Below are 8,762 nucleotides of genomic sequence, written 5' to 3'. Positions count from 1 at the left end.
CGAGGGTATTTATCAGATTGGAGATACAAAATCTCTGGAAAAAAGAGGATGCCATGGCCACAAAGTACAATCAAACAATTTAGTCCAATATATACTGAACAACATTAGAAACGCACCACCCATATAATACGAAATATCCCCGTCAGACTGCAATGTACCCATGATATCGGAGCATCGTCAGTGCATTTTAGTGTGGTGCGTTTCTAATGTTGTTCAGTATATTTCCTTTCTATAAATTCTGTATCCGCCCAATCATTACTGAAATAATGCCTCTGTTTCTTACCTGTAGAAACCTCACGTCAAAAGACACCTACATCAAATTCACATGTTTTTTCAACAATTATAAATCATTGTTTCCATGTGACATAAAATCTATAGAGATAGCCCAGTGTATATCCAACAACGACATGGAACGACGGGCTGTGATACAACAGATAGTGGTCAGGTTACACACGACCTTGGTGGTACAACTGTCAGCGACTGTTGGCCGACATCTACATTGTAGCACGCGTTGAATGTACTGTACAAACTGAACGTTATTTCTGACGTATATGTAAAGGGTGAGACACGCCTCCGTGGGTTTGGGTGGAAATGTAAACACGGGGCAATGGAACAGCCGAGCGGTCACGGCAGTTCATATGTGAAAAAACGATCAATTGAAAAAATATTCGATTAGCGTAAGACTGTTAGTTAAACATACACACATACATACATACGCACGCACGCAGATACAGACACGGGCTGCGATACAACACAATACTTTTACATACAAACACGCATGAGCCGCCATATTGCTGGAATATTGCTCAGTGCGGCGTAAAACTTAACTCACTTACTCACTCAAACACGCATGCACACACAAGGAAGGCAGGCAGGCACACGCACGCACGCACGCACACATGCTACACATTCACAGACACCCATATATGTATAGACACACATGTGTGCACTGCACACATACACACGCTCGCACGCTCGCACATATCAAATATGTCCAGTGAGTGATTTGTCTTATTTGGCATTTGTTAAACCTCAGCTCAAAGTAGGTTTCGGATAATATCTCTTTCCCCTACTCCTCTTTCTTTGGGATATTGTAGGCCCTTGGTTGAATATAGGTTCTGGAAGACATATATTAAGCATATCTGCTTTACCAACAATTTCTCATATCACACCCGAGAAGAATATTTTGTTAATAGTTGCATGACATTAAGTAATTAATATTGCGATTTCTTTGGTTTCTACGTCGTACTGGATCCCAGAAGACAAGACTACAATTCTAGCAGTATTATCGAGTTAATCTTTCTCTTATCGTGTGTGTGTGTGTGTGCGCGCGCGCGCGCGTGCGTGAATGTATGTTCTTGCTCCCGATCCACGAAGTGTTCTTAGCGCTACGTCATTCGTTAGCCTATGATAAACTATAGAGTTACGACAGGTCGTAACGTTACGAACACTTTGTGGATCGGGACCCAGAAATGTAATGTGTTGTGGGTCTAAAAAGATGTGTGGCATTTCGTTTCAGAGAAAAATAAAAGATAAAAAAAAACAACCCCAAAAACAAAACCCGATAAGAACGTCTTGGACGACGATAACGCACTCAAGGATACAGTATCGAACAAAACATTCTTCCCCATCACAGAAAGTGAAATAATCGGCTCCTGACAATATGAATGTATTCCAGTTTCGGTATTAAGACCATAAAGTATAATTTATCAGACTGGAAACCTTTAATTCATTTAATAATCATCTTTATCTTTCACTGCCACTATTAATAAATGAAACCTCCACAAGTACAGGGGCGGTGGGGTAGCCTAGTGGTTAAAGCGTTCGCTCGTCACGCCGAAGACCCGGGTTCGATTCCCCACATGGGCACAATGTGTTAAGCCCATTCCTGGTGTCCCCCGCCGTGATATTGCTGGAATATTGCTAAAAGCGGCGTAAAACCAAACTCAGTCAGTCAGTCCACAAGTACATGAACAAACGCGATAACTCATGAAGTACGTTTTCATCATTTCAGTTTTTCGAAATTTACCTGCTCAGCCATTCAGTGACATCATCTTCGTTGTTGACAAAAACGTTATGATAATCTAATAAAGAAAATATACTACGTAAAAGAAGTCGAAAAACTCTAAACTCTTTCATATTACTAAAGTCAATTTGTCAAAGAAGAATCGGACGTTTTTTTAAAATTCTTCCAAGTAGGATATTATATTCTTAAAAGGGGAATATGATATTTAATTTTTCCCGATCGGATGTATTTGATAAGCATTTTCAAAATGTAAAGAATATGACTATACATGATTCGACAAAGATGATGTCTTACCTTTAGCAGTAATTTACCTCCTCACTCGGTGGACGTCCATATTGCCAAACGCGCGTCTCTCTACACGATCGTGTATGAGCCGTTCTATTGACGATGACAATGTTCGTGTTAGACACTTGCTCGATCGCTTGATGCAATGAAGCTATTGTTGAATTCCACTGGTAGGGCTTGACAGATGGCCTCTTTATATAGCCAGGTATATGGAATTTATGACTTGGTCGATCCGTATTTCAGAATGATAACAATTGCAGCAGCCTGAAGTGAAGAAACGTTTACAAAGCGGTATTGATTTTAATGAAGTCTGTAACATCAACAAAGGAAGACACTTGAGGTACATTGTATATCAAGTTTGTTTGACTATTGCTTGCGTATGTTTAACGTAGCAAGAAATATTCCTGCTGTGTGGCGGGTTGTAAATAATCGAATCTGGTCAAGATGACCCAGTAACTGATAGTATAGGCATCTAAATGACAGATGAGTGAGTGAGTGAGTTTAGTTTTACGCCGCGATATTCCAGCGGTCTGTAAATAATCGAGTCTGGACCAGACAATCCAGTGATAAAGAGCATGAGCATCGATCTACGCAACTGGGATACGATGACATGTGTTAATCAAGTTAGCGACCCTGACCACCCAATCCCGATAGTTACCTCTTACGACAAGCAGCGTGGGTTACTGAAAATCAATGCTAACCCGGACCTTCACAGGTCCAATGGCAGATGAACTATAATCACTCATTCTGTCTATATTGTAGCTTTAGGGACCGTTCATAATTTATGGCTAGGGGTGGGGGTGTGGGGGTGTGTGTCGATGATTGTTATGAAGAAGCATGCACAATGTAAATGACCCCCTAAAATTTATGTACAAAATAAGTGTGCCCCCGCATGTCATGTACAAAATCGGTGACTCCCTCCCCTTCCCATAATTTCTAAGTATAATTTTAAACATATATTCATGTACAAAATTGCTGACCCCCTAGTACATGTGTACAAAATTGCTGACCCCCTAGCTCCCCAGAACAAAATGGGTGACCAAACCCCCCAACCCCCAAATCATCATTACTGCAAAGTTTAACGCCATTTGGAGCATGCGGTAATGAGTGAGTTTAGTTTTACACCGCATTTAGCAATATTCCTGCAATATCATGAATATGAGTGAGTGAATGACTCTCTTTTTACGCCTCTTTTAGCAATATTCCAGCAATATCACGGAGGGCGACACCAGAACTCGGTTTAACACATTGTACCCTTGCTAGTAACATGGATAGCATGACACTGTACAATGGTGGATGGAATTTTATAAGCTGAATGTAATCAGGTTGAATTGAATTATAGAGACTTAATTTCTGAGATATATGTGTGTGTGTGACAATATTGGATATACCTTCAGTAACTTATACTCACAAACCCGTGAAGATCCGGGTTAGAATTGATCTTCAGTGACCCATGCATGCTTGTGAAAGGGGACTAACGGGATTGGGTGGTCAGGCTCGCTGACTTGGTTGACAAATGTCATCGGTTCCCAATTGCGCAGATCGATGCTCATGCTGTTGATCTCTGGATTGTCTGGTCCCCGTAACTGTTGATTACGATGTTCCTTCACAGTAGAGTAAGATACAGACACAAGGAGTGGAGTCCTAACTGGAATACCATCTATTTATATGCTATTCCATCGTATTTGGATAAACTTTACCTTCCACATGATATTTGATTTCAACACGTATATGTTATTGTCATATTTGGAGAAAAAACCTTTATATTCTACATATATGTTATTCAGTTGTATGCTTTTTATATGAGTGAGTGAATGAGTGGGTTTGGTTTTACACCGCTTTTAGCAACAGGCCTACCATACAAATCGAGTTTGCACTCGTACACTTTAAAAATGATCACTTAGATATGCAGTTCACGGAGAGTGAACAAAGTTTTGTAAATTTTTAAATCGCTAAAATATATTAATGTTGATTGTGATGCTATGAATACTTTATTTACACAACTGAAGAGAAAAAGTAGCCCGGCATGTTGACAAGAAATCCTATTCGGTCGAACGAGGGACCACATTGTGCAGAATTGCAAACCTCACTCGGAGAAGTATGGACATAGTTTTGAAGCTAACTACAATAGGGGGTTGATGCGCTACATCCCAATATCAAATTTTCAAGATTAGACTCATAGTGACGAAAAACATTATGTACCATAGCCTATTCGTCTCCCCTCGCCGCCATCTTTGACGATTTGTATGCCGTTTCGGGATGCTATGACTGCCGTTGTCGGATGCTATGACTGCCGTGTTGGGATGCTACGACTGCCGTTTTGTACGCTCGGCGACCATTCTCGCGCGCTCTTGTAGCTGATACGCGAGTTTTGTTTCCATTTCAAACGGTTAGTCTTCCATTACAGATGTATTGTTTCGGTTTTAGAGGATATTCTTGCAGTTTGGGAAGTTTATTTTCCTATTTTGGTGATTTGTGTTCTGTTTTGGTGTATATGAGTTCAGTTTTGATGATTTGTTCACCGTTTGTATGGTAGGCCTGAGCAATATTCCAGCAATATCACGGCGGGGGACACCAGGAATAGGCCTCACACATTGTACCCATGTGAGGCTCATGATTAATGCACATCTTCATATCCCGGGTAGATGGATACTCGATAGTGGTGGTCGATTAATTGAAATAATCGAAGATTGGTCGCAATGACTAAACGACCAAGCAATCGATCATGTTTTCTCATAATAACACAAACAATTCTGGAACACTGGTTTGCATTAACAATATCACAAGGCTGGGTAGTTACATTCATGACCACTGCAATGTTCAAGTCATGGCTGAATTTATCTTCAAGACTGATATTTGTTCCTAACCTACTAGTCATTAAAGATGAAATTTGAATTTTGTTGCAAAATGCAAAGAGTTACATGGTTTTTTCTTTATTTCTTTTTTCCATTCACAAAAATAATCAGGAAAATTTCATAAATGACGCTAATCAATTATTTCCGATGATTGATCGGTTGTAATGAACAAGTCATCAATTATGAGATTTTGACTCCAATTCCCAGCACTAATATTCGATCATGATGTCGGTCTCTAAGATTGAATATTGTTAAATGCAGAGTTACACACGCCAACAAACATGTTTAGGACAATAATACTGCATGGGTAGATCTTATTCCTTACTATGTGCTTTATGATCCAATGTACATGTCACAGGACAGTCCATGATGCAATTATATTTTGTTCATGTTCCCATCCTTCAACAGAAATCAGTGATCGGTACAATTTACTTATGTTAATTATGATTTATGTTTTGAATTCCCTACCACTCTAAACTAAATGGACAAGTGAAGATCCGGGTAGAATAGGTCTTCAGCAACCCATTCTTGTCATAAAAGACGACTACGCTTGTCGTAAAAGGCGAATAACGGGATCGGGTGGTCAGGCTCGTTGACTTTGTTGACACATGTCATCGGTTCCCAATTGCGCAGATCAATGCTCATGCTGTAGATCACTGGATTGTCTGGTCCAGACTCGATTATTTACAGACCGCCGCCATACGGCTGGAATATTGCTGAGTGCGGCGTAAAACTAAACTCACTCACTCCCTAAATCCTTGTTGTGTTTGTTTGTTGTTCAACAACCAACTAAGCAAGTTTCGAGCTATATGGCGGCAGTCCATAAGTAATCAAGTCTGTAACAGACAATCCAGTGACCAACAGCATGAGCATCGATCTAGGCAATTTAGATATGGTACCGCATTACAATGAAATATGTCAACCAAGTCATCGCCAGATCCTGTCACAATATGGATAATTGTCCTTGCTATACTTTCAAAAGGGGTGATGGCAGCTTGGTTATAGTGTTTGCTGGTCATCCAAAGACCCAGTTTCAATTCCTCACATGGTAACAATGTGTGAAGCCCATTTCTGGAGTCTGTGATTCAATATTGGTATAAAACCATACACATACACTCACATTCCAAGGCACATATTTATATACACTTATGACAGGTGAGTTAATAAAACAGAACACATAAAAGTTGTGGAAGATTTTATACAAATTTACATCAATGTGCATTTGCCATAAGTAGATGTTTCACACTCTATTACAGAACAAACAAAATTATATTTACACAAATTATTCACATTGCGGATACAGTTAACAACAAAACATAGCACCAGCTTTAGTACTGCATATAAGTGGGGGATGGGGAAGTCCATATTCCCCACTAAATAAACAACATGTCAAAAAGTTAATACTGACTGAGTGACTGAGTTTGGTTTCACGCCGTTTTTAGCAATATTCCAGCAACATCACGGCGGGGAACACCAGAAATGGGCTTCACACATTGTACCCATGCAGGGATTCGAACCCGGGTCTTTGGCATGACGAGCCAATGCTTTAACCACTAGGCTACCCCACCACCCCCAAAAAGTTAATATCTGACATAAAGGATAAACAATGTATCTGTTGGCACTGTCCTCTTTGTCCTTGGTTTGTTTAAAGCCACACTTTAATGATGCAAAACAGACACACAAAAATTGTTTTTAAACCAATGAACATATTATTATGATAAGGGTCTTGGGTCCCAGTGATGGTTCTGGTGAGACCCCTTATCTAACTGGGGCTGTGGGGTAGCCTAATGGTTAAAGCGTTGGCTCGTCACGCCTAAGACCCGGGTTCGAATCCCCACATTGGCACAATGTGTGAAGCCCATTTCTGGTGTCCCCCGCCGTGATGTTGCTGGAATATTGCTAAAAGCGGCCTAAAACCAAACTCAGTCAGTCAGTCAGGCCTTATCTAACTGGCGTGCTAGTCTGCTGATGGGGAATTAGCTCAGCAAAGAGTCCGAAGTCACAAGAAGCTAATCACAATTTTATTAACAAGAAACAGAATAACATAGGGTGGCCACAGAGAGTTGGTACAACCCTCTGGGCTGAGGGCTAGAGATGACCTGTGTTGGGAGTCTAAACCCCACTGACAAAAAATCAGATTTGGTGACTATTTATTTGAAATGTTTGCACAATGTTATTTTAAAGCAGTTTATTAAACTGTCTAGTCATAGATTTTGTAGCTGTATTTTATTGAAAGGTTTGTCTAGCAGTTGAGTCCTTGATACATTAGGCTAAGATTTATCTTGAACATCTGTGAAATGGTGCAGCCGTAACTTATACCTTTTTCAATAGTATGTCTGTGAGATGAGTTTTACTACTTTTGACTGGAGTCTTTCTCTAAGCTATTACTGATACATGATGAAACTAATATTCTATATTTATATTTTCCTAATATCTGAATCCTAATATATCGCTTGTAGTGGTTATAATTAATAATGAATTTTCGTATGAATTATTATTTCATGATAATATCCCCCCAAAGTACACTCTCTACAAATTCACCGAAAGTGTGAATGCTAACATAAACAGCATTTTCTATTCCGATAATGTAATTAATTTCTCTTGGAACTCCTGACTGGAGTACCATGGACGTGGTTGCCCCTCCACGATAATATTTCAACGAATGTTTATCTGTTCAATGTTTGTTTATTGTTTTACGCCACACTCAGCAATATTCCAGTTATGTGGCAGCAGCCTGTAAATAATCAAGTCTGGACCAGACAATCCAGTGATTTACATCATAAGCATCAATCCAAACAATTGGGATACGTTGACATGTTAGTCGCCTCTTACCACAAGCATGGGATGCTGAAAATCAGGTCCAGATCTTCATGGGTTCTGTTCAATTAGTACTCAGATACAGAACTTGAAAAAGCACAAGATTCATATATCGTGCAAACTGTGTAGCAACGGGTGTATTCGGGCAAGCTGACTCAAGACAAACCAAGACCAGCTGTTTCCTTCTATTCAAATTTTCTATTCTAAACCCGAGGGGCTCTGAGACACTTTTTCAGCACTCTACTGTCTGTGGTAAGAGATGACTACACTGACTCAGGCTTAATACATGCTGCAAATATTGCTGACTGATATGTCAAATAACAGGCAAAGACAGGCTTAATTTCAGCTACTATTTCACTCTTGACATTACATGCTAACATCCATCTCAACAGTGCACATACCATGTATGATCGTCTATAAGCCAAATTTTGAGGACCAAAAAAAGCAGTCTGTAGAAGGGGGTCGCCTTATCCATAGGTTACGCTTTCATCAAACTTTTTTCCAGGGGTAAGAAAACAACATCGTATCACTTCGAGTGAACAAACAACAGAAGACGACTTTGTCAGTAGAGATATAAATATATCATGCATTTTCTGTCAACTACACTTTGTTTCGATCCGTGAGTAGACGCAATATATATGATTGTGAATTCTTTGAATAATGTGGACCAAAGTTAAAAATTATTGGTAACTGCCAGTTGTCTGTGGTCTGTGTTTGCCGCGATTAGGACCCCATCGCGGAGGATCGACTTATGCATGAAACATATCATTTTGACACTT

Source organism: Haliotis rubra, unplaced genomic scaffold (assembly GCF_003918875.1).
Source record: "Haliotis rubra isolate DU_JTF1 unplaced genomic scaffold, ASM391887v1 Scf485, whole genome shotgun sequence".
In the NCBI taxonomy this organism is placed as follows: Eukaryota; Metazoa; Mollusca; class Gastropoda; order Lepetellida; family Haliotidae; genus Haliotis; species Haliotis rubra.
This window is presented reverse-complemented; position numbering follows the sequence as displayed.